Raw genomic sequence first — 25,330 nt, 5'->3', positions numbered from 1 at the left:
AATTTTTTTAAAAAAAGAAGAAAGGACTACAGTGTATATGAGTGAAATTTTAGAACAATAGGCAATAAAAGAGAATTTCTTAAAATCATCCAAAGATTTTACAAAACATTTCTATGAAGACTGACATCAGAATTCTCAGTGAAAACATATTGGACGCAAGAAAACAGAAGAAATATATCTCCAAATTTTTGAGATAAAAATGATTACAAATTTAGAATTCTATATACTCAGCTATTATTCAAGTGTGAATGTAAAATAAATATATTTATAGATATTCAAGGATGCAGAACATTTGCCAGCCACAAAGAATTAATAGAGAATGTACATAGAAAAAAAGGAAAAATAGTAATCCTAGAAGTATCTTATTAAAGAAATCAGTGAAACTTGTAAAATCCATATGTTAGGGTAACCACTAAAAGAAACAGCAGACACAAGTTCCAATTTTAAGAAGGATAAAATAGGACAAGGAAAATTCAATCAATCTTACAAATGACAAAAGGAAACAACAAAAATCTAGGTGAGTAGAAAGGGCAAAATAAGTTGGGAGTTCAGATGTATCAGTATTACTTGGAATGTGAATAGATTTAGTTCATGGATGAAAAGAGAATCTTATATTGGATTTTTAAAAATCTAGCTATTACAAGATATACATCGAGTTAGGGACTTTGAGAAGGTCATATATATACTGCTAAATTTAAAATGGATAACCAATAAAGACCTACATGTATAGCACATACATGTAGTTCCATGTATACATATAGTTCCATGTATAGCACATGGAACTCTGCTCAATGTTATGTGCCAGCCTGGATGAGAGGGGGGTTTGGGGGAGAATGGATACATGTGTATGAATGACTGAGTCTTTTTGCTGTTTATCTGAAATGACCACAACATTGTTAATCGGCTATACCCCACTACAAAATGTTTTTTGTGTTTTAAAAAATTAAAATGAAAATATAAATATATAAAATTTATGATATCAAAAAGAAATAAATAAAAGTCATCTAGGGGATTCCCTGGTAGTCCAGTGATCAGGACTCCATGCTTTCACTGCTAAGAGCCCAGCCCAAGTTTGATCTCAACATTCAGAAAATAAGATCATAGCATCTGGTCCCATCACTTCATGGCAAATAGATGGGGAAACAGTGGAAACAGTGGCTGATTTTATTTTAGGGGGCTCCAAAATCACTGAAGATGGTGATTGCAGCCATGAAATTAAAAGACACTTACTCCTTGGAAGGAAAGTTATGACCAACCTAGACAGCATATTCAAAAGCAGAGACATTACTTTGTCAACAAAGGTCCATGTAGTCAAGGCTATGGTTTTTCCAGTAGTCATGTATGGATGTGAGAGTTGGACTATAAAGAAAGCTGAGTGCCAAAGAATTGATGCTTTTGAACTGTGGTGTTGGAGAAGACTCTTGAGAGTCCCTTGGACTGCAAGGAGATCCAACCAGTCCGTCCTAAAGGAGATCAGTCCTGGGTGTTCACTGGAAGGACTGATGTTGAAGCTGAAACTCCAGTACTTTGGCCACCTGATGCAAAGAGCTGACTCATTTGAAAAGACCCTGATGCAACTAAGATCCCACAAACCGCATGGGAAAAAAAATCATAAAGATCACCTAAGAAAGTTGAAAATAAAGTGATGAAAAAAGATATTCAAATAAAAAATGAATAAAGAGACACTATGAGTGACTATATTTAAAGTAAATAAAATTGAAGGAAGATCTGGAAAATGGATCCACCTAGTTGCAAGTGAGCACCCCAATATCTAAAGAGTGGCCTCTAAACATCATTTTCCACTAAAAGGAATTAGAATTCACTTGAGAAAAGGCTGATTTCAGGTCTGGGGCAGGAAAGGTATAAGATGAGTATGGAACAAATTGTCGTATCAGAGACAAGAAAGCCAAAGGCCACGGAGACCATCAGAACCACTCAGGAGTCCTCATACAATTTAGTAACAACAACAACAAAAACAATCCAGCCGAAAAATAGGCAGAAGACATAAACAGACGTTTCTCTGAAGAAGATATACACATATGATCAACATCCACATGAAAAGATGCTCAACATCATTAATTACTAGGTTCATCAAAAAAACTAAAAATAGAGTTGCCATAAGATCCAGCAATCCCACTCCTGGGCATATATCCAAACAAAGCTACAATTCAAAAAGATACATGCATCTCTATTTTCATAGCAGCTCTATTCATAATAGCCAAGACATGGAAACACTGTTTCATCAACAGATGAATGGATAAAGAAGACATGGTATATATATATATATACACAGTGGAATCCTACTCAGCCATAGAAAAGAATGAAGTAATGGCATTTGTAGCAACATGGAGGGACCTAGAGATTATAAGTGAAGTAGGTCAATTGCCATATGATATTCCTTTTAGGTGGAATCTAAAATACGACACAAATGAACTTATCTACAAAACAGACTCACAGACACAGATAGCAGACTTGAGGTTGCCGAGGGGGAAGGAAGGTGGAGGAGGGATGGACTGGGAGTTTGGGAGTAGCAGATGCTAAGTACTATATTTAGAATGGATAGGGACTTCTCTGGTGGTCCAGTGGCTGGGACTCTGTGCTCCAAATGCAGGGGGCCCAGGTTCAATCCCTGGTCAGGGAACTAGGCTGCAGGTGCCACAGCTAAGACCCAGCACAGCCAAATAAATAAGTAAAATATACATAAAAATATACCTATTTTTAAAATGGGTAAACAACAAGATCTTACTGTATGGCACAGGGAACTATAGTCAATATCTTATGATCAGTCACAATGGAAACAAATATGAAAAAGAATGTATATATATGTATAACTGAATCATTTTGCTATATAGCAGAAATTAACACAACATTGTAAACCCACTATACTCAAATAAATTTTTTAAAAACCCACTTAGAAGTCAACTTGAAGAGGCTCCTGTTGGCAAAAGATGTGACAGTTTTGCATTAATAAAAAATAATAACTGTACTGGATTAAAACACTTCAAGTTTATGATATGGAATAATTTTTTAAAGTCAGTATTGGCTATTTTCTATAAGGAACACAGTAAACAACACCAGAGAAATATAAATCCAGACTGTAGGAAATTCTACATAACAAGTGATCCAGTTCCTTCAACAAATAAATCCCAAAGAAAGAGAAAGATGTGTGTGGTATAGTGGACAGGGGAGATCTATAAATTAGAAGAGACCTAAAAGACACATCACCCAATTGCATGTATGGCCCTTAACTGGATCTTGATACAAACATTGTTAAAATATTGATGAGACACAAAAGGAAATTTGAGCACCAATTGGATATTTTATGTTATATTGTGGTAGGTTTTTAAAAGTTTTTATATTTCAGAGATATGTGCTGAAATATTCATAAACTGTAATGTCAGGGATTTGTTTCAAGATGATAATTGCTGTGTATTGATCATCTGGGGCTATGAGTTAGTAAATAGATGTTTATTATACTATTTTCTGCATTTTTTAAGTTTCACTGTTTTTTCCTTGCCCATTGCCACACAGCTGGTGGGGATCTTAGTTTCCCCCCTAGGAATCCAACCAGTGGCCCCCTGCAATGGAAGCAGAGGGTCCTAATCACTGGACTGCTGAATTCCCATAGTGTCTTTTTTTTTCCCCCACTGACATACAATTGCTTTACAATGTTGTGTTATTTTCTGCTGTAGACTACTGTGAATCAGCCATATATATACAGATATCCCGTCCCTCGTGAGGCTCCCTTCTACCATCCCCTTTACTGTCTTCTTTTTAAGCTTTATAAACTTTGTAAGGGAATTCTATGGAGGTCCAGGGGTTAGAACTCCACACTTGCACTGCCTGGGTTTAATCCCTGGATGGGGAACTAAGATCTCTCAAGCCAGTCACAGCCAGGAAAGAAAAAAAGAAAGAAAAAAAAGCCTAAGAAGTTTAATGGATAAGCACTAGGAAACCTTCCAAAAAGAGATAAATTTCTATGTTATATACATTATTCTGGGCTTCCCTGGTGGCTCAGATGGTAAAGAATCCACCTGCAATGCGGGAGACCTGGGTTTGATCCCTAGGTTGGGAAGATCCCCTGGAGGAGAGCATGGCAAGGAGGTCCACTCCAGTATTCTTGCCTGGAGAATCCCCATGGACAGAGGAGCCTGGCGGGCTACAGTCCACGGGGTCACAAAGAGTCGGACACAACTGAGCGACTAAGCACACAGCAAAAGGTTATTCTACTGTTGGAAAAGTATCTAATTCGTTTTGTGCGTTCAGCAAAACACCGAGGCCAAAACTCAGTAAGATTAACCTCACCTGGAACAGAGATGCAACAATTCCATTTAAATTTCAACAAGGCAAATACAATAGTGTATCAAGGAAATATATTATGACAAAGAGGTTAATTACAGAAGTCTAAGGATCTAATTTTAACTTAGAAAGTTTATGTAATTCACTACATTTACAGATTAAGGCATCTGATTATATCAACAAATGCTAAAAAATAATTGGCAAAATTTAAATCTATTATTGATTTTTAAAAAAACCCACAAACTTCTAAGCAGCTAGCTCTAGAAGAGAAATTTCTTATCTTAATAAAAGGACTTACCAAAACCTACAGTCATTATAATATTTAGGGGTAATTTTAGAAGTAATCCTATTAAATCTGGAATAAGACAAAGATGGCTGCTTTCATGCTCTATACAACATTACACTGGGAGAGCTAGTCAGTAAAATAAAATAAGAAAAATGAATGAGAAACCTATAAATGAGGATGTTTTCATCTACTAATAAGAGAAAATCTAATTTGAAATAGCTTATACAATAAATAAATTTTATTATCTCACATAATAAGAAATCCTGAGGTAGGAAGTCTCCAGAGTTGGTTAATTCAGTGGTTTGCTGACCTCATTAAGTATCCAGGTTCTTTCTATTTTCTAACTCTACCATCCCCTGGAGGTCAGATTTGTAAATCTCCCAAGCTTGCCTCTCCCAAGTCAACAAGATGGCTCCCGTATTATCAAGCATCCTTTGTAAATCTGGCCTGTGTGAGGGATATCTATTCCTGTTTGTTTCTTTTCAAGAGTGGGAACATTTCCCTGAAGCACTCTGGGATATTTTGTCACCTGTCATTGGCCAGAACTAGGTTATATACCCATCCCAGAACTATGTAATAGAACTCCCAGTCTGTTATAATGGAATTTAGCGGGAGAAAGAAAAAGACCACTGAGACTTTGGTGTGATTGTAACTACCACATAACCAAGCCTATCCTGATTTTTTTTTAACATTTATTTATTCAGCTGCACTGGGGCTTAATTGTGGCACGTAGGATCTTTGATCTTCATTGTGGAATACAGAATGTCTAGCTGCAGATTGTGGGATGTTTAGTTGAGGCCTGTGAAATCTAGCTCCCTATCCAGGGATTGAACCTGGGCCTCCTGCTCTGGGAGCAAGGAATCTTAGCCACTGTACCACCAGGGAAGTCCCAAGTTTATCCCAACTTGATTAACAAAACCTCAAGTTAATCAACATCTTTACCCTCCTCTTTCAACAGTAAATCCAGTCACTCTCTTTCTTGATATGCTACTCCCACTCCCTTCTCTCTGTAGTCAAGCACTTTTATAAATTTCTTTTAAATACTTCCAATATTTTTCTATGCAGGTACATATTCTTGCATAAAAGACAGAAAATTATATATTACTATTCTGTACCTTCCTTTTATTGCTTAAAATAGACCTTGAAACTCTTTCCATATCAGTACATAAAAGGTTCCTAATTCTTTTACAGCTATACAGTACATCCCTGTGAAGCAGCCACTATCACTTTCTGCATTTACAGATGAGATGTTAGGAAACTGCCCATGGTCACACAGCTATTAGAGTAGCAGAGCTGGGATTTCAACCCAAGCAGTCTAGTTCTAGAGCACACACTATTCATCACTATAAATCAGAAGCAAAAGGACACTATTCAATAAGAACATACAGATTTTTCAAGTCAAATTTCTAGAAACAAAAAATAGTCACTCTTTCATTCATTCACTAAATATTTATTGAGTTCACAGTACATGCTGGACATGATTCAAGGCTCTGGGATCATGGCAGTTAACAAAATAGATTTTTTAAGAAGCTTAGTCTAATAAACTTTACATTTTAATAATGAAGAGAGATAATAAATATAATGGGGCTTCCCTGGTGGCTCAGACAGTGAAGAATTTGTGCTTGCATTGTGGGAGACCTGTGTTCAATCACTGGGTCAGGAAGATCTCCTGGAGAAGGGAATGGCTGCCCACTCCAGTATTCTTGCCTGGAGAATTCCATGGACAAATATATAGTATATGAGATAGAAGATAAGTAAAAAGGGTTAAGGAAAAAAATAAAGTAGGGAAAGGGGTATGGAATGTCAAGAGGGAGGGGTTAAAGTTTTAGATAAATTACCTGCGAAAACTTCACTGAGCAAGTGATGTTTATTCAACATCTGAAGAAGTAAGAGAGCAAATCACAGGGATATGTGGGGAAGAACTTTCCAGGCAGAGGAAACAGCCAGAGCAAAGGTCCTGACTGGGAACCATGCCTGGTATTTTTAAATTACAGCAAGGAACAGGGTGTGTGGGGGAGTGGAGTGAAAAAGAGAGAGCACACAGTGGGAGATGAGTCTCGGAGGTAACAGGGAGCTGGATCATGCAGGAATCCTTGCAAATCACAGTGAGGACTTTGCTTTTACCGTGAGTGATAAGTGAACAGTTACTCTGGTGGGTTCTGAGCAGAAGGAGACAAGGATTTGACGAACACTTTAATGGGGTCACTCTACCACATTGAGAATTGGCTGAAACCCTACCAGTCATGAGGCTGCTGCAATAATCCAGGCAAGAAGTGATGGTGACTTGGACCAGCGACAGCAGTGAGGATTATAAGAAGTGGTCCAATTCTGGGTTCATTTTTAGGTAAGCTGCATAGAAACTGCAGTATCAGACAAAAAGAGGACGTAAAGATGACTCCAAGGATTTTTCCCTGAATATTTATAACAACAGTTATCATTAACTGAGATAAGAGAGAACTTTGGGGTTTGGGGATGAAGATCAGGAGCTCAGTTTTTTTTCAAGCCTCATATGATCTTTAATAAATATAAACTACAATGCATTGTTTGCTATATTTCAGATTAACTTGTTTTGGAATTTTTTTCTTCCTCAGTACATATAGACAGCTTTCTATAAAGAATCAATAAGCTGACTTGGGTGTCAACATGATGGATCAGAATCTGCAGAACCAATGGTCTTAACACACATACTTGAGAACATCGAGCTTTTTATTTAATATATATCATGTTTCCATGTCATTATATATGCAGCTCCCTTGTTCTTTGTATCAAGAGTGTAATGCTGTAAAATATTCTTAATTCTCTGTTGATGGGTCGTTTCCAATTTAATTTGAATTAAAATAATGCATATTTTTGTTGCTAAACAAATAAGGCCATCTTCCCCAACAATTCCTAATCCATAGAACCTGTAAATATGTCAGGATGAGTTGATTATCCTACTAAAGGGAGTGCTGATGCTAAGAAGGACTTTTAGAATTGTCCCCCATTGAGACAAGAAGACTGGCTCTTTGTATCCCTGCAAGCTTTGTATCCCTGCATCGACCAATCCCAATCGTTGGATGCAAGCTTCCCTTCCCTGATGGCTCGGTTGGTAAAGAATCCGCCTGCAATGCAGGAGACCTGAATTTGATCCCTGGGTCAGGAAGATTCCCTGGAGAAGGAAAAGGCAACCCTCTCCAGTATTCTTGCCTGGGAAATCCCATGGACACAGGAGACTGGCAGGCTACATGGGGTCGCAGGAGTTGGACACGACTTAGCAACTAAACCCACCCTTAGGAAGGGGTGTAACCCTGTGAGCAAGGCAGCACTATTCAGCTGCAAGTACTTCCTGGAGAAGGCTGATATATAAGCATTGTCTTCTGGAAGTAGCCCCAGCTCCTAGCATCTAGGGGGTTTGATCCCTCAGTCCTGAGGAGGGTACAGGACAGTGTTGAACATAATGAGTCTTTCTAACTAAAGTAGTAAATTGTCTCGAACAGAATAAATAATGCAAATCTACACCTAAACACATCATCACACCTGCAGAACAATACAGACAAAGAGATAAATCTGGCCAAATTGGAAAGACAGACTGTCTACAAAAGAACAACAATTACTGAGAACAGACTTCTCATCAAATAACAAATGCCAGAAGAAAATGAAACAATATCTTCAATATATTACAGGAAAGTAATTTTAAACCTGGAATTCTATATTCAGCAAAATCATGTTTCTACATTAAGCATAGAATAAAATAAAGACATTTTTAGACAAACAAAAGACTCAGTTCACCTCTCACTAAACCTTCAGGGAAAGAATTCCTGAAGAACATTCTTCAATAAGATGGCTGTTGAAGGACTGTGATGCAAGAAGCAGTGGGGAGCAAATGGGTAATCTAAACCTAATAAACATCAACTATTCAAAACTACTCATTTGTGTGGGGATGTTTAAAAACAAGATGGAATACATTTTAGCCCACAGTTATATGGAACGTGGGAAACAGAGAAAGGAATTAAATCATTATAAGACCTTGTATTTTTCTTCAGGAGGATAACCGTACCAATTAGATTTGTACTTTATTATGTCAAGAATGCATATTAAAATTCTGAGTATAACTCTTAAAAAAACAAAATAGAATACATAACTTTCAAATTTGTAGAAGTAAAAAAGGGGAGGATAAAAAAACTCTTCTAATATAATAAAAAGCAATAAAAGGAAAAAGAAAAACCATCATAAAAGAAAAGCACAAAAAAAGGAACTAGAGGGGCTTCCTTGAGGGTCCAGTGGTTAAGAATCTGCCTTGCAGCAATTCAGGGGACACCAGTTTAATCCCTGGTCTGGGAAGATCCCACATACTGTGAGACAACTTAGTGCATGTGCCACAACTACTGAGCCCACACTCTAGAGCCTGAGAACCACTGCTGAGCCCGTGTGCTGCAGCTACTGAAGCCTGAGCACTCTAGGGCCTATGCTTCACAAGAGAAGCCACTGCAATGAGAAGCCCGAGCACCGCAACTAGAGAAAGACTTCATGCAGCGATGAAGACCAAGCAGAGCCAAAAATAAAAAATAAAAACAAATGAATAAAAATAAATAATTTAATAAATATTTGTTTAAAAAATGTAAATAGACATAAATCCAAATAGATTACTAATGTCTATAAATTTAAACAAAGAAACCCAGTTGTTAAAGGACAAACATTCTCAGACTAGGAGATAAAGCCCAATTGTGACATTCTTTTTAAAGAGACAAACCTGAGACGTAATGATATAAGAAGGCTCAAAGTAAAGAGCTGGAAGTATAAACACCAGGCAAATACTTGTGGAAGGAAAGCTAGTGTGGCAATCGAAGACAAAAATAGATATTAAGGCAAAAGCATGACTAAAAATTAAGTAGACCTCAACTTCTGGCCAAGATGGAGTAACAGGAAGTGGATCTACCCTCTTTTGCCCTAAACAACTAAAAAACTGGACAGAATACTAGAAACAAAGGTTTTTCAGGCTTTGGACATCACACAGCACCCTGATCCCCCAGAGGTGAAACACAGTAGCTGACCCTATGCTTGCTCCAGTTAAGTTCTGGAGAGTTTCTAAGCCAGAGCTAGGCAGGGAGAACCTGAGCAGATCCACAGGGCCTCCAAGTAGAAGAGATATATCTGGGAGTCTGAGAAAGCCAAAGCTGTCGGAATTTTCGGGCACAGAGAGGGAGGAGACTGCTCACAGAGAAAGCCCATTTCAAAGATGTGCCCAGGATCCCCATTGAGTCTTCAGCTGAGAGTTCATCAGCCTGTGAGTGTGATACATCCACCCATGGCCAGAGAATGAATGACCCAAAAGGAGCAGAGATAGCAATCCACGGAGATGACACAGGGCTGAGAAGAACCGGACTCCCATCAGACAGAGTGGAAAACCTTGCCATTCATACGGCCTTGAGTAACCAGAAAGGTACTGCCTCAGTTGTGGAGAAATAGCCTCAGACTAAAGTCTACTTGGGTCCTGCCTAACAAAGCTTAAAAATAAAAAAGCATTAAGAGGATCAAACTCATTCCAAATAATTTGACTGTGTCTCAGAACAAAGCTCCGGAATATTTACAGGCATACAAAGCATCCAGCATTTAACAAGATAAAATACACAATGTCTGGCAACCAATCAAAACTTACCAGGCATGCAAAGAAGCAGGAAACGCTGACCCACAATGAGGAGAAAAATAATCTATCAATAGAAACACATCCAGAAACAGCACAGATGACAGAATTAAAAGATAAGAGCATTAAAAGTTATTGTAACTATATTTTATAAACTCAAGAAGGTAAAGATTGAGTATGTTAAGTGGAGACACAGACGATGGAAAGGAGACCCAAGTTGAATCTCTGGAGATGAAAATGCAAGTTTTACTGAAGGGTGTGAAGATTAGACACTGCAGGAGATAAAAGAAACAATTCATCAGGAAGTTGGGCTTCCCAGGTGGCTCAGCAGTAAACAATTCTCCTGCCAACAATGCAGGAGACACACGTTCAATCCCTGGGTCGGGAAGATCCCTGGAGAAGGAAATGGCAACCCACTCCAGTATTCTTGCCTGGAGAACCTCAGGGACAGAGGAGCCTGGTGGGTTACAGCACACAGGGTCACAAAAGAGTTGGACATGACTTAGTGATAAAACAACAACAGCAGGAAGTTATAAAAATCCTGAACTGGGGCACCTACCAAAGAATCCTCAGAGTATAAGCAAAAATGAACAGTTTTAAAGGAGAATCTGATAACTTCATGACCGCAGATTTTAACATTGCTTATTCAAAAATAATAGATAAAAATACTAATATATTAATAATATTAAATACTAATATTAAAATAATACATTAAATATACACATAAATTAAAATATACAAATACAGATTGACATTGCAGGTCTTATATATTCATTCACTGAGACGTCTGTTATCTACTATGAGCTCCATGAGGACAGAAACTGTGTACTGATCAGGAATGAATCCTCAGAGCATTGGGCCTGGCATGGGGCCTGGCATATTTTAGTTTATCAGTAAGTTAATATTATATATAACTTATAAGTTAATATTATTAACTTATATATATGTTATTATTAACTTAATATAAGTTAGTATTATATTTATAATTTTAAATGAAATACCTAAAATATTGTAAGGCTATAGAGGACATAAATGCACAATAAACAAGCTTAAATTAATGGATATGTTTAAAACTGTACCTCACAACAAATAGAGCATAGAACTTTTTTTTCAAAAACATCTAAGACATCTATAAAAGTCAACCTTTCAGTAGCCATTAGAAAAATGTGCTATTATGCTATTGCAGGATAATCTAACTGGAACTTACGCTTTCTGACTATGTCAGCAATGAATTCAGATACTTTTGACAGTTCTTGTGAATAGAGTTATGCACATGGTTTTGTTTTCTGGGAAACTGAGGAGGGGGCCATACTGCCCTCTTCCCTTTCTTCATGCTGACAAGCTACTATCACATCAAAAATTAGAACACAGCAATTCCCTAGAGGTGACTTAACAAACCTCAATCAGAGAATTTAAAGATTCAGACCAAATCTTTGTATTGATCTTCACCTTATGGATAAGACGAAGCTAAGAATATTAACTGTAATATTACATTATATTAACTGTATAATAAACTGACATTCAGCTCTCATCTCATGTTGTTTTGATAAACTACCCCATCAAAAAGCCTATTCAAGTGCTGTTAGCTCTCTGAGTTGATTTAGCCTTATCTGATGACAGGCAAGAATCTAGTGCCCAAAGCAGGCAAAATAAAATAGATATCAGTCTAACAGGAGATTGCCTTTCTTGTTTTTTTGTAACACCTTTATTGAGCTGCAATTCACATATCATACAATTCACCCATTTAAAATGGGCAATTAAATGTTTTCAGTATATTCACAAAGGTTGAAATCATCAATCTGTTCAATTTTAGAATATTTCATTATACCAAAAAGAAGATCTGTACCCATTAACAGTCATTCTCCATTGCTACCCAGTCCTAGGCAACCACTCATATAAACAGGATTCTACAGTATGTGGTTGTTGTGACTGGCTTCTTTCACTTCATTCATTTTCAAGATTCATTCATGCTGTAGCATGTATCCATACTTCATGTATGTATCCTTTTTATTCCTTTGTATCTATACAGTTCTCTTGTATAGATTATACCACATATTATTTATCCATTCATTAGCTGATGGACATTTGAGTTGTTTCCACTTTTCAGCAATCATGAATAGTGTTGCTATAAAAATTCCTGTACAAGTTTTTATGGGAACATATGTTTTCATTTCTCTTAGATATATCCTTAGTAGTGGAGTTTCTGGGTCGAGTGCCAGCTCTATGATTAACATTTTGAGGAACTGCCAGGCTGCTTTCCAAAGCAACTGCACCATTTTATATTCCCATCAGCAGTGTATGAGGGTTCCAATTTCTCCACATCTCTGTCAGCACTTGTTATTATCTGCCTTTCTGATTGTAGTCATCCTAGTGGTTATAAAGTGCTATCTCACTGTGGTTAGAATACTGCTTTAATGAGGCTTGTTTTTTAATGATTTTTTTCTAATGTGGACCACTTTTAAAGCCTTTATTGAGTTTGTTACAATATTGCTTTTGTTTCATGTTTCGGTTTTTTGGCCACAAGGCATATGGGATTTTAGCTTCCCTACCAGGGATTGAACTTGCACCCCCTGCACTGGAAAGTGAAGTCTTAACCACTGGACTCCCAGGTAAGTCTCTAATGAGGCTTATTTTTTTTTATTGGGTGTTTTAAGTGAATGTTTTTCATCACTTTACTATAGTATACATTTTTATCAACACTTCAATTCAGTTCAGGTCCGTCATTCAGTTGTGTCCGACTCTTTGCGACCCCATGGACTGTAGCACGCCAGGCTTCCCTGTCCATCACCAACTCCCAGAGCCTGCTCAAATTCATGTCCATCAAGTCGGTGATGCCATCCAACCATCTCATCCTCTGTCATCCCCTTCTCCTCCTGCCTTCAATCTTTCCCAGCATCAGGGTCTTTTCCAATGAACCAGTTCTTTGCATCAGGTGGCCAAAGGATTGGAGTTTCAGCTTCAGCATCAGTCATTCCAATGAATATTCAGGAATGATCTCCTTTAGGATGGACTGGTTGGATCTCCTTGCAGTCTAAGAGACTCTCAAGAGTCTTCTCCAACACCACAGTTCAAAAGCATTAATTCTTCGCCGCTCAGCTTTCTTTATAGTCCACCTCTCACATCCGTACATGACTACTGGAAAAACCATAGCTTTGACTAGACAGACCTTTGCTGGCAGAGTAATGTCTCTGCTTTTTAATATGCTGTCTAGGTTGGTCACAGCTTTTCTTCCAAGGAGCAAGCATCTTTTAATTTCATGGCTGCAGTCATTCACTATCTGCAGTGGTTTTGGAACCCAAGAAAATAAAGTCTGTCACTGTTTCCATTGTTTCCCCATCTATTTGCCATAAAGTGATGGGACCGGATGCCATGATCTTAGTTTTCTGAATGTTGAGTTTTAAGTCAACTTTTTCACTCTCCTCTTTCACTTTCATCAAGAGGCTCTTTGCTGCTGCTGCTGCTGCTAAGTCACTTTAGTCGTGTCTGACTCTGTGCGACCCCATAGACGGCAGCCCGCCAGGCTCCCCTATCCCTGAGATTCTCCAGGCAAGAAAACTGGAGTGGGTTACTATTTCCTTCTCCAGTGCATAAAAGTGAGAAGTAAAAGTGAAGTTGCTCAGTCGTGTCCGACTCTTAGTGACCCCATGGACTTGCAGCCTACCAGGATCCTCTGTCCATGGGATTTTCCAGGCAAGAGCACTGGAGGGGGGAGCCATTGCCTTCTCTGTGTTAAGGCTTAGATATGGTCAATTACATCCTCCAACCCCACTGAAAGCACACACACACACACAAGCTGCTAAGTGGTTCCTCTTAACTTTCTGCCATAAGGGTGGTGTCATCTTCATACCATAGTTATTGGTATTTATCCTGGCAATCTTGATTCCAGCTTGTGCTTCATCCAGTCCAGCATTTCTCATGATGTACTCTGCACATAAGTTAAATAAGCAGGGTGACAACATACAGCCTTGACGTACTCCTTTCCTGATTTGGAAACAGTCTGTTGTTCCATGTCCAGTTCTACCTGTTGCTTCTTGACCTGCATACAGATTTTTCAGGAGGAAGGTCAGGTGGTCCGGTATTCCCATCTCTTTAAGAATTTTTCACAGTTTGTTGTGATCCACACAGTCAAAGGCTTTGGCGTAGTCAATAAAGCAGATGCTTTTCTGGAACTCTCTTGTTTTTTCGATGATGCAATGGATGCTGGCAATTTGATCTCTGGTTCTTCTGCCTTTTCTAAATCCAGCTTGAACATCTGGAAGTTCATGGTTCATGTTGTTGAAGCCTGGCTTGGAGAATTTTGAGCATTACTTTGCTAGCATGTGAGATGAGTGCAATTGTACAGTAGTTTCAATATTCTTTGACATAGTTTTCTTTGGGATTGGAATCAACACTTGTTTCAGTTCAGTTCAGTAGCTCAGTCATGTTCGACTCTTTGTGATCCCATGAACTGCAGCACACCAAGCCTCCCTGTCTATCACCAACTCCTGGAGTTTACCCAAACTCATGTCCATCGAGTCAGTGATGCCATCCAGCCATCTCATCCTCTGTCGTCCCCTTCTCCTGCCCCCAATCCCTCCCAGCATCAGGGTCTTTTCCAATGAGTCAACTCTTCACATGATGTGGCCAAAGTATTGGAGTTTCATTGTCAGCATCAGTCCTTCCAACGAACACCCAGGACTGATCTCCTTTAGGATGGACTGGTTGGATCTCCTTGCAGTCCAGGGGACTCTCAAGAGTCTTCTCCAACACCACAGTTCAAAAGCATCAATTCTTTGGCGCTCAGCTTTCTTTATAGTCCAACTCTCACATCCATACATGACCACTGGAAAAACCAGAGCCTTGACTAGACGGACCTTTGTTGGCAAAGTAATGTCTCTGCTTTTTAACACTTGTTTGCCCATAATCAATTTTGCTATATGAATATGAAATGTGTTTCGTTATCTATTACTATGTAACAAACTATTCCACACTCAGGAGATTTTAATAACAAGTCTTTTATTACTTCTCATGTTCTATAGGTTGGTTAGGCTCAGCTGGTTGGTTCTTCTGCTCTGCGTGATATCAGCTAGGGCTGCAGTCACCTAGGAGTTCAACTACACAGAACATTCAAGATAGCTCAGATACATGCCTGGTGCCTTCCCAGGGATGGCTGAAAGGCTGGACTAATGAAATACTTGAACAGTTGGGACTCTCTCTTTCCACATCATCCTGGAATATCTCTTTCTCTCTCCATGGTCTCTCCAGCATGACAGTAGTTGGATTCATACACAGCAGTACAAAGTTCCCAAAAGTACACAAATGGAAACTTTAAGAATTTTTCTAAAATTGAGGCCTGGAACTGGCATAGCATCACTCTCACCACATTACATTTGGGCCAGTCTAGATTCCAAGGCATGAGTCCCAGGAGGCATGAACCCTTAGTGACCATCCACGGAGATTAGCTACCTCAAAAAGAATAGTTAATTCAGGCATCAATAACAAAGTTTCTACTTTACTAGCATTACTGTTAAATGCTCTCCATTTTTGAAGCATTTAAGTCATCTATCATTGAGGATGTTTTGAGAGGCAGGAAAGAATGTGAGCTCAAAAGAAACCACCAAGACTCTAAGAAAGCATCCTCCCCACCTTCCAGATTTCTTGTTAAGCGTAAAGGATCATTTTTACAAAAGAAGATAGAGGGGGGAAAAAAAGGGCCTCCAATGTCAGCTAATAAAGATTTTGCTGTCAGGTCATTCCCATTTTCAAAGCATACATTCTTCTGATGTTTTTGGATGGTTGCCTTGTCCATCATTCCACATGTTAGATACTTTCTTGATGTTCATGCTTAGATTTGCCAATGTAGGCTACCTTCCTTCTGCTGTGTGCCCCACTTCAAAAAGGGAGAGAAGCAGAAGTCTTCATGCTGCAGAATTTCAGACTCCAGTCCTGAATAGCACACCTAAAAAATTCTGTATTTCACAACTGAAACACCACTTTGCCAGCATACAGTCATAAAGTAAATTGAGGTTTAATATTTGGAAAGTACTCATTAATTTCAACAGAGGAGCTGACCCCTGGTGAGGGATGAAGCTCTCATCCCCAGAAGAGGTCAGGCAGAGCTGGGTCACCTGTCAGGGATGCTACTGTAAAGATTTGGGAAAGCTGAAAGAGACATAACAAATTCCAGATTTTATTCTTTTGAACCTATTAAATGTAGACAAAGCATTGCCCACTAATGAGAGACTCAGTTTCTGAAGTCAGATCTGGATTTATAATCTGGCTTCACCATTTACCAGCTGTGTGACTTCAACAAGTTTTTTAAACTCTGTCAGCCCCTTTCCTCATCGTAAGGTGAGTTTAAGAACGTTACCTATATTTCAGGTGTGGGGCTGCTGTTGAATCAGAAAGCATACAGATGCTCCAGCCTTGGAAAAGCCTGGAACCCTCTTCCATATGAGGCCATGGACTTTTCCGAGAATCTGAGAGCTTTGGCTCCTCCACATTGCCCCAGTCAATATATGTATAATGAAAATTGCTACAAGTTCATGGGCCTCACATATCCCTAGTTGTCCATCCATGGTCCTCGTAGAGAGTTATAAACCATGGCTCTAGACTAAACACAGCAGCCACAAGCCCACAAAGAGAAGGCAGTAACTCCTCATGAAAGTTGCAGCAGCTCTGAAGGTGAACACAGCTCTTGTCTTTTGAGAGTCTTGGTCTGCCTCTGAAGTCTGGAAGTGTAATCTTCTGAGACTGAGCAGACCCTACAGAAATTTCCCTTATTTTATGGTTTAAAGAAATATCTTGGGAGGGATAAGGCTGAATACACAACCCATGACCATCTTATCTTTAATGTTTTATATATACATCTTTCATAATCTAACATTTTCATTTCTTTGAGTTCTCTGAGGAAAACCTAATTTTTACTTTTTTTCCAGAATTATCTCTGGATCTTTTCTCTTGGTTCTCCCACATAAAGACTTGACCTGAGGAGATTGATAAAGGGACCTTTAAGGCTACGTCTGTGATTAAAAAGGAGGAAGGGGAAATTTGTTCATTTTCGGTATCTCACTCAAGCCCTGCCCTAGAGTACGACCCAGGAGCTTATGAACCCTACAAGTGTCCAGTGGTTATCAGTTTTAAACTCTGATGCTCTGTGGGTAAGAAGATCTGGTCCTCTGGTAGATAAAGAGAAATAACAGGTTAACTCATCTCAGGAACAGAGTTATTTTTTCTAAGTCTTTACCCTCTGAGAGGTGGGTTGGTAGGGTCTCTTCATAAATGAAGAGACATTATGATACCTTATGAGTGTATTATTGTTAATCATTGATTTTTACCAAGAACAGATGGAGAACATCTCTTGTGCTTGAAGAAGGAATTTTTATGTCCCTTACATTATTGTATGCAACTCCTCTTAGGCTGTTTTAAGCCAGAGCTTAATTTTTAATAGTTCAATAATGAATCTTGTTTAATCTCTCTTAATCCTCTTGCCTAATTCTCTTTTACATTAAGGGATTAAACACAGAAAAGTAGACGTGGCCAAACGATGAGTCACTCCTCTTTCAGTACTGATCCCCAAAGGCAGATAGACGAGAAGAAATGTCCCAGAAGTGAATGAAACACACAAGTCTCAACTGAGAAATAAATCATCTGATTCTCAGGCTATTTACTCTTAACTTCCCCTTTCTGCCGTGACACAAAAATTAGTCTTAAAAGGTTTGCAAATGCTATTTATTGCTGCACCTTCCACAAAATATTCTCTAATGAAATTGACATTACTCAGTCACCATCACAGACTATTTGCTTTGAGCTGTTTCTCTAATAATGGGGATGGGCCACAGTGAGTCATCCACACTCTTGCCCAGTCCCCTGAGAACCCAGGAGATTCATTAACTTGACAATTGGCCAGGATTAGCAATGCAGGGACTGTGGCTGTGGACTGCAGCCTAGGGCTGGTGGACTGTGGACTTTTGGAGCCCTTAGGCTGAGGAGGCTGACTTCTCAAACGGCTTGGAGAGAGCCTGATCAGGTCAGCTGACTCTCCAGAACCTAGAAATGGTGCCCTGGTCACATTCACGGGGCTCTGTGTTGCCCTCACCTCCTTCCTGCTTCTGCCCAAGCTGGTGAAGTGCATCATGATGGGGTAAGGCTGGAAGGGTCCCTGCTCTGGGGCCACCTGTGCTTTGCTCCTTCTGAATTCAACCCGGAAAATTCCCCCTTTTCCACCGCATTCTTAGCATCTTACAATAGCCTTGTGCGATGGAGAATAAAGTAGAAGCTTCCTATACGCCCTCATTCAGGGGTGTCAGATCAAGCCCTCTCCCTGAAGAGACCTGGCTCATGGCTTACCAGGCCTACAGGACACCTTTTTTCAGGCAAGACATTAAAAGTGGTTGCTAAAAGGCAAATGAGGTTTGGGTGGTAGTCTACAATAGAAACCTATTTTTCCCCATTAATGCCTTTCAAACTGACTTATCAGATTTGCCCACTGGGATATCTGAACTATGAAAATAGCACTCTGGACTAGTTACTTTTATGCAACCTGGGGCCCAAACTCTCAAATTCAGAATCCTGAGTATTTCTGCCAATGATCTGTCCAGCCGTCACATTAAGATTTTGTGGAGAAAGTATCCAATACCATGATATCAAACATGGAAACAGTCCATGTTCTGCCATCCACATTCCTCAGCTGGTTCAGAGGCTGCTGCTGTGTTCAGTCATGTCCAACTCTTTGTGACCCCTGGGACTGTGGCCCACCAGGCTCCTCTATCTGTGGGATTTTTCATGCAAGAATACTGGAGTGGGTTGCCATTTCCTCCTCCAGAGGACCCTCTCAACCCAGGGATTGAACCCTCATCTCCAGTTTCTCCTGCATTGGCAGGAGGATTCTTTACCACTGAGCCACCTGGGAAGCCCTGGTTCAGAGGCTACATTCTTCATATTATAAAAAAGCAAAAGCTAAACCAAGGTTCAGAGAAATATTTAATACTGTGTCTTCTCAATAATCCAAACCAGGAGAGGAAAGTGAAAAAGATTTTAGAGAATGCACAGTACCAGTTCTACAGCGTAGAAGCTCGTGCCTTTGTACATACTCCCCTGGCAGGCCTAGCTTTCTGAACTCACTTTTGCTTGGGAACCTGCCATGAGGAGTACAGGTATATTCTGGTCTGTTCCCCCAGTCATGTGGCAGGCCAAACAGTTTCTTCCCAACAGGGGTAGAGGATGGCATTTTGGAAGGTAATTTTGAAATAGGAGGGTATTAGCAGACTCACTTGACAACCAAGCTACATCCTCCAATCTAACTTTATAATGAATCCAAATTTTTATCTCCAAAAATATTAATATTTTTATAAAAAATAATATTTAAAAAGGATCCTAAGAATCCAAATGGGAGAAGAGATATACTCTTTTTAATTGGAATACAGTTGCTTTACACTGCTATGTCAGTTTCTGCTGAACAGCAAAGTGAATCGGCCATATGTATACATATATCCCCTCTTTTTTGGATTTCCTTCCCATTTAGGTCACCACAGAGCACTGAGTAGAGTTCCCTGTGCTATACAGTAAGATCTCATTAGTTATCTATTTTTTACACAAAAGTGTTATCACTCAGTTGTTTCTGTTTGTGACTCCATGGACTGTAGCCCACCAGGCTTCTCTGACCATAGAATTCTCTAGGCAAGAATACTGGAGTGGGTTTCCATTTCCTTCTCCAGGGGATCTTCCCAATCTAGAGATCGAACCCAGGTCTCCTGCACTGTAGGCAGATTCTTTACCGTCTGAACCACCAGTGTATATATGAGACATACTCTTCTGAATTGTCCCACCCTGCCTAGGATGGCTTTTGGTTCTGTCTTCCAGTTTTTAGGAGTGCACTGTTGGGGGCTCAGGGCTGGGAGCTCTCTAGGGTATTTCTGACTCAGCCTTTCCCGACAGGCTCCCCTGGGTATATATATGGGCTGTTTACCACTTTCCCACACTCTCAAGAGACAGCGCCCTTCACGCCTCCCAGAACAGTGAAATAGGAAGTCCTGACACCTACTCAAGAAATGTTTCTGAGTTACGTACCAAGAGAAATACTGAGGTTACAAAAATGAAAGAAAATCCACGAATTCTTTGGATGATCTCACAAACATGTCAATGACTATGAGAGTCTATGTTAAATTCTAGAATGGAAGTACAGACACAGGGGTTGTGGGCACACAGAGGAAGGGATGTTTAACTCTGTCTTGGGAGGGGAGGACTTCAAAGAGAATGCACATAATTTTTGGCCGTTAAGTAAGAGAATGCAGTAGCCTAAGTGGTAATAATATTAATGTGTGTGCTAAGTCGCTTCAGTGGTGTCCGACTCTTTGCAACCTCATGGCCCAAGGCTCAAATCTGCATCTCTTACATCTCCTGCATCGGCAGGTGAGTTCTTTATCAGTAGCACCACCTGGGAAGCCCAATAACATTAATAAGATATTAATATTGTAAGATATTATAATACCTTAATATTATAATAAGATATTAATATCAATGAAGTTTATATTAATAAATAATGTTGTTGCTATTAATATCTCATATAACAAGAAACGCAGGAAGTACCTGAATGCTTCGTTTTATCCTGGGCCTGGGGAGAGAAGCTTTCATTTTACTTCAAATCTTCTCCACTGTGGATCTGATAGGAATATTCCATTCTTATATTCCTCATTTCTGATTCAGCAGTTCTGAATTTCTCCACTAAATAAAACATATTAGAGGACGTTAAAAAATTTTAGTAACTCACTCAGGCCAAACAAGTTTCCTATATTTATGCTGCACGCATGAAGCAATACCTTTCAGTTCTGCAATGGTGACTGTATAACCTGGATTGTCCCCAAGCACTGGTGAGTGCTCCTTATAACAATCGTTTTAGGGAGACAAAGCAAGGCTGCAACTTTTACTGCTTTTATTTGATTACACAAGAGTAATACATGTGTGTTTTAGAATCTATGGGCAATAAAGGAAGTTGCATAAGCCGAAGGTGCGCAGAGAGACAAACGGGGCCTCTGGAGTTGTGGAATGCACAACTTATGAGATTATATATGGCAGCCTATTTCTGAACACAGAACGGGAAAAAATTCCCAATGATTCTACCTCCCAGCAACAACATTATTATTTTGCTAAGTTTCCTTCCAGTCTTTCTTCTAGGTAAATTGGATTTTAAAATTGTATTATCATGTGTACCTGCTCTATAATCTCTTTCACTTAACAATTAATGATAAACAGTTTAAATATTCTTGAACACATCATTCTCTATAGCACATTTTATTATTTCATTTAACAAACACATAGTATTTTTCCCTTGCCAGTCACTATCTTAAACTATTAAAAATATCAATTCATGTAATCCTACACAGATATCTTTGTTTGCCTCTCTAGACATCTCTACCCTTTTCTGCCCTGCTCTGTGCCCCGGAAAGGCCCTGTACAGAGAGCACCACCCAGCTTCTGTGCCCCTTGGATGTGGCCAACGACAAGTTGTCACTGGATTATCATTCCCAACCCCACTCTCTCCCTCTCTGCCTGTGTTAGGATTTGCCATGGGAGCTTACCTTCTACTAGAGTGTATGGGATAGAAATGTCTCTACTCTATTTACTTTAGCCTCAGTCATGGGACACGCTTTGGCCAATGGAATGTTCGTACACTTGGGGTAAGCAGAGGACTGAAAGGGACTTGCCTGTTTGGTTTGGCCTCTTGGCGGCTGGTCCTAAAATAAGGGGGCTAGGAAGCTGACCTGAACCCAAACAACCCAAAGCCTGAAGGAGCACTGTCTCAGTCAACCTGGGAGTGAGGAAAACAAATGTCTGCAGTTTGTAGCCAGTGAGATTTGGGATTATTTATATGTACCATTATTGCAGCAGTGGCAGACTAATTACAGATGTCTCAGAAGAAGCCTGAAGGGTGAGGTTAAGGTATGAAGGGTCACTGAGCTTTTAACAAAGACCACAGCTCCTCCGAGGAACTCTTTCTCGCTCCAGGTTCCAATACCTGCCTAGATGCTCTCTATGACTTCCTACCATTACTAGCTGAGAGTACTACACTATCCTTGGGGGTTTCAAGACATCCTGTCCACAGCTCTGCACAGAGTCCCTTTATTAAACTCTCTTCAAATTAACTAATTTGAATGTGTCATCTGTTTCCCACATGGGGTGTGATTTAAAAATCCTCATAACCATCCTATGATGTAGTACTATTGCTATCCTCATTTTATGGGAGGAAATTGAAACAGAGGCTAAGTAACTTGTGCAAAGTCACACAGCAAGTGGCAGAGCTGAGATTTGAATCCAGGCAGGCTGGATTCATGCTGACTTTACTATGTCACTGTAGGTTCATCTAAGGGGCCTGTGTCATAATTTATTTAGCTTCATATTATTTACATGATGTTTCTATGTCTGTTATCAGGTTTTTTCCTATTGTAAACACTGTTATGATGAATCTCTGTATAAGTAAATATTTGCTCATATTCAGCATTAAGAACATTTCTAAAAGTTGGAATAAAGAGTATGAACTTCTTTGTTCCTCAGCCCTTTATTTTTTAATATTGTTTCCTTTTGACTATAAAAATGATAAAATTCAATTAAAAAAAAATTCAAGCATTACAAAAGTATGTATCATAGCACACAAACGTCCCTGTATCCATACGTTTGATAAAAACATTGATCCAGGTTCTAAGTTCTCTTTAACAATAATTAATAGTAATTATTAGTCTTATTAAAAAATCAATAAATGTATACTGTAGAAATGTAGAAAAGTAAAAAAGAAAAAGAACAATCATGAGTAATCCATGTCATGCTCTGTGTGTATGTGATTATGTGTATATGTGTATATATGTGTATAAACAAACACGGGATCATGCTATGAATACAGCCTAGTAACATGCTTTTTTCACTTAGCAATATACATTGTCATGGATATTTTTTATGTAATTAAATATTCATCTACAATATTAACTGCAGAGTATATTTGTTTAATTGCCTCTCATCCCACTAGAACAATAGTGTGTCATTTATGCAACCAATTCCTTAGAACTAGATATTGTTTCTTCCTTTTAACTTCAATAAATAAAATTTCTACACACATGATTATAAAGAGATATTTGCACATATTTCCAATTATTACTTTAAAATATAGACAGACATGGCATTGCTGGATCAAAATTAATTCAGGTTAATAAGGTTTTAATTCCTGTTACAACTGGCCTTACAAAAAGACTACTGATTTATTCTCCCATCAGCAAAGGATATTATGGTTTAAAATTTTTTTCCAATATCATTAGGTAAGATAAAAAGTGGAGAGAGAGAGATCTTTTTGGTTTGTATTTACTTTCATTTGCTTATTAAGGAGATAGAAATTTAAATAATTTATACTTCTTTGACAAATTGGGTACTTTGCCATTTTTCTATTAGTATGTTTTTTTTTTTCCTATTTGCAAGAATTCTTTCAAATCATCATATACGTAGCAAAGGTTTGTCCTACACTGTCATTTATATTAAACCTTTTAAAAATTTATTTTTCATGTAGTCAAATTTAATCTGTTTTCACCCTTATGATGTCTGCCTTCTGTATTAAAATTAAAAAGGTTTTCTTCTCCCAAAGATCCAGAAACATTCACTGGTTCTTCTTCTAATTCTTTTGTAGCTTTATTTGTTTACATTAAAAGTTAATTTATTTTGGAGTTTTGGGAGAGATAGAGCCCTACTTTTATTAACATCTAAATGATCAGTCTATTTGCTCAATATCATTTACTAAATAAACAATCATTCCCATTGACCTGAATCAGCTTTAGCATATACCAAATTTCTAATATGCTTTGGGTTCTCTTTCTGGGCTTTTTATTTCATTCCACTGATCAATCAATTTTGTGCCAACCTCACTGCTTAAAACACTGTAGTTTAATAACTTTGAAAACCTAGAAGGAGAGTTATCCTCCTTCACAACTGTTTCTTTTCAAATTTTTCTTGAACTTTTCTTCAAGTTCATCTAGCAGATGAACTTAAGAATAATTTTGTTACATTCTAAGAAAAGTCTTGTTGGAATTTTTGTTAAAACTTCATTCAATTTAATGAAATTTGGGGAAATTATTATATTGAACTGTTCCACTTAGAAATATGATGGTATTTATTCCACGTTTCATTTGTGCAAGCCTTTTGGATCTCAAACTACAATTTGGGTTTTTCTTCACAAAAGTCATGCACAGTTATTCAAAGTGATGGAAGCTCCATGGTGGGTATTTTCAAATTCCAGGAAGCCCTGATTAGGAATCAAAAGACCTAATTCATAATTTTGGCTACTCATTTACTAGCTGGAAAAATTTACAGAACTCTTCTCAGCCTCACTTTTTCTCAAGTGGACTAATAACCCCTGCCTTTTCCTGCTGTCAGAGTTTGCCTGACGATTATATAAACACAGCAGTAGGAGAGCCATGCTAATATAGGGGTTATTATTTTGACACTGTATTGCTAAAAATGGGAATGTGCTTAGTAGGGATTTTGCCATATAAAACAATCCAACCAATCAAGTTATAATTATCCAATCAAGTAAGGACCAATCAAGTAAGGGACTCAAGAAGTGCCCAGCTGACTTGTCAGGACTAAATGGGTTTTCTGGAGGTGGGCCTTTCAGTGCTAAAACCAGCAAAGTCCCAGGCAAACCAGGAGGCACTGGCCATCCCAGCTGTCGAGCATCCCCTTCAAACTCTAAAATGCTATCCAGGGTTCTATAATAAGAGGAAATAGGCCTATGTTCCCAGGTTGCTTCTGGTCTAACAGTGGAGACATAGTGAATGTTTATGAAAAGATGAAGGAACGGGTATGTATATAATCATCTCCTGAGGACTGTGGTCCAATAGCCATCTCAAACGCAGAAGACTGGTTTGGACTGCAGGCTCCAGTGAAGGTGCTAGAACTAGACTTAAGAGCACTTGTATGGGATGGAGTCCAGGTGGGGGATGAACAGGAGGCACAAATCAGTGTTCTGTCGCAAGGAAGAGATGACTGAGCATTCAGTCCCCAGACTGGTACATGGGAGCGACTCAAGGATCATGTTGGCCAAAAAGTTCTTCTGAGTTTTCCCATAAGATGGTATGGAAAAACTCAAATGAACTTTTTGGCCAACCTAATAT

General features: G+C 38.8%; 1 long non-coding RNA gene and 1 other non-coding gene across 2 annotated transcripts in view; one reads left to right on the top strand and one right to left on the bottom strand.

The window, feature by feature from the left end:
- The first annotated feature begins 2,568 nt into the window (after positions 1–2,568).
- TRNAW-CCA (transfer RNA tryptophan (anticodon CCA)) lies at positions 2,569–2,641 on the top strand. The gene has a single exon. It is a non-coding gene; the product is annotated as a tRNA-Trp (tRNA).
- Positions 2,642–19,336: 16,695 nt separating this feature from the next.
- LOC138984897 (uncharacterized) overlaps positions 19,337–25,330 on the bottom strand; it is a 39,531-nt gene continuing 33,537 nt past the window's right edge. Inside the window, exons 2-3 of the long non-coding RNA XR_011462140.1 lie at positions 20,772–20,906; positions 19,337–20,619 (exon numbers count right to left, since the gene is read on the bottom strand). This is a non-coding gene — a long non-coding RNA (uncharacterized lncRNA). The remainder of the gene's footprint in view (positions 20,620–20,771; positions 20,907–25,330) is intronic.

The sequence above is a fragment of the Bos mutus genome, chromosome 23, assembly GCF_027580195.1.
Source record: "Bos mutus isolate GX-2022 chromosome 23, NWIPB_WYAK_1.1, whole genome shotgun sequence".
Taxonomy (NCBI): Eukaryota; Metazoa; Chordata; class Mammalia; order Artiodactyla; family Bovidae; genus Bos; species Bos mutus.
This window is presented reverse-complemented; position numbering and strand designations above follow the sequence as displayed.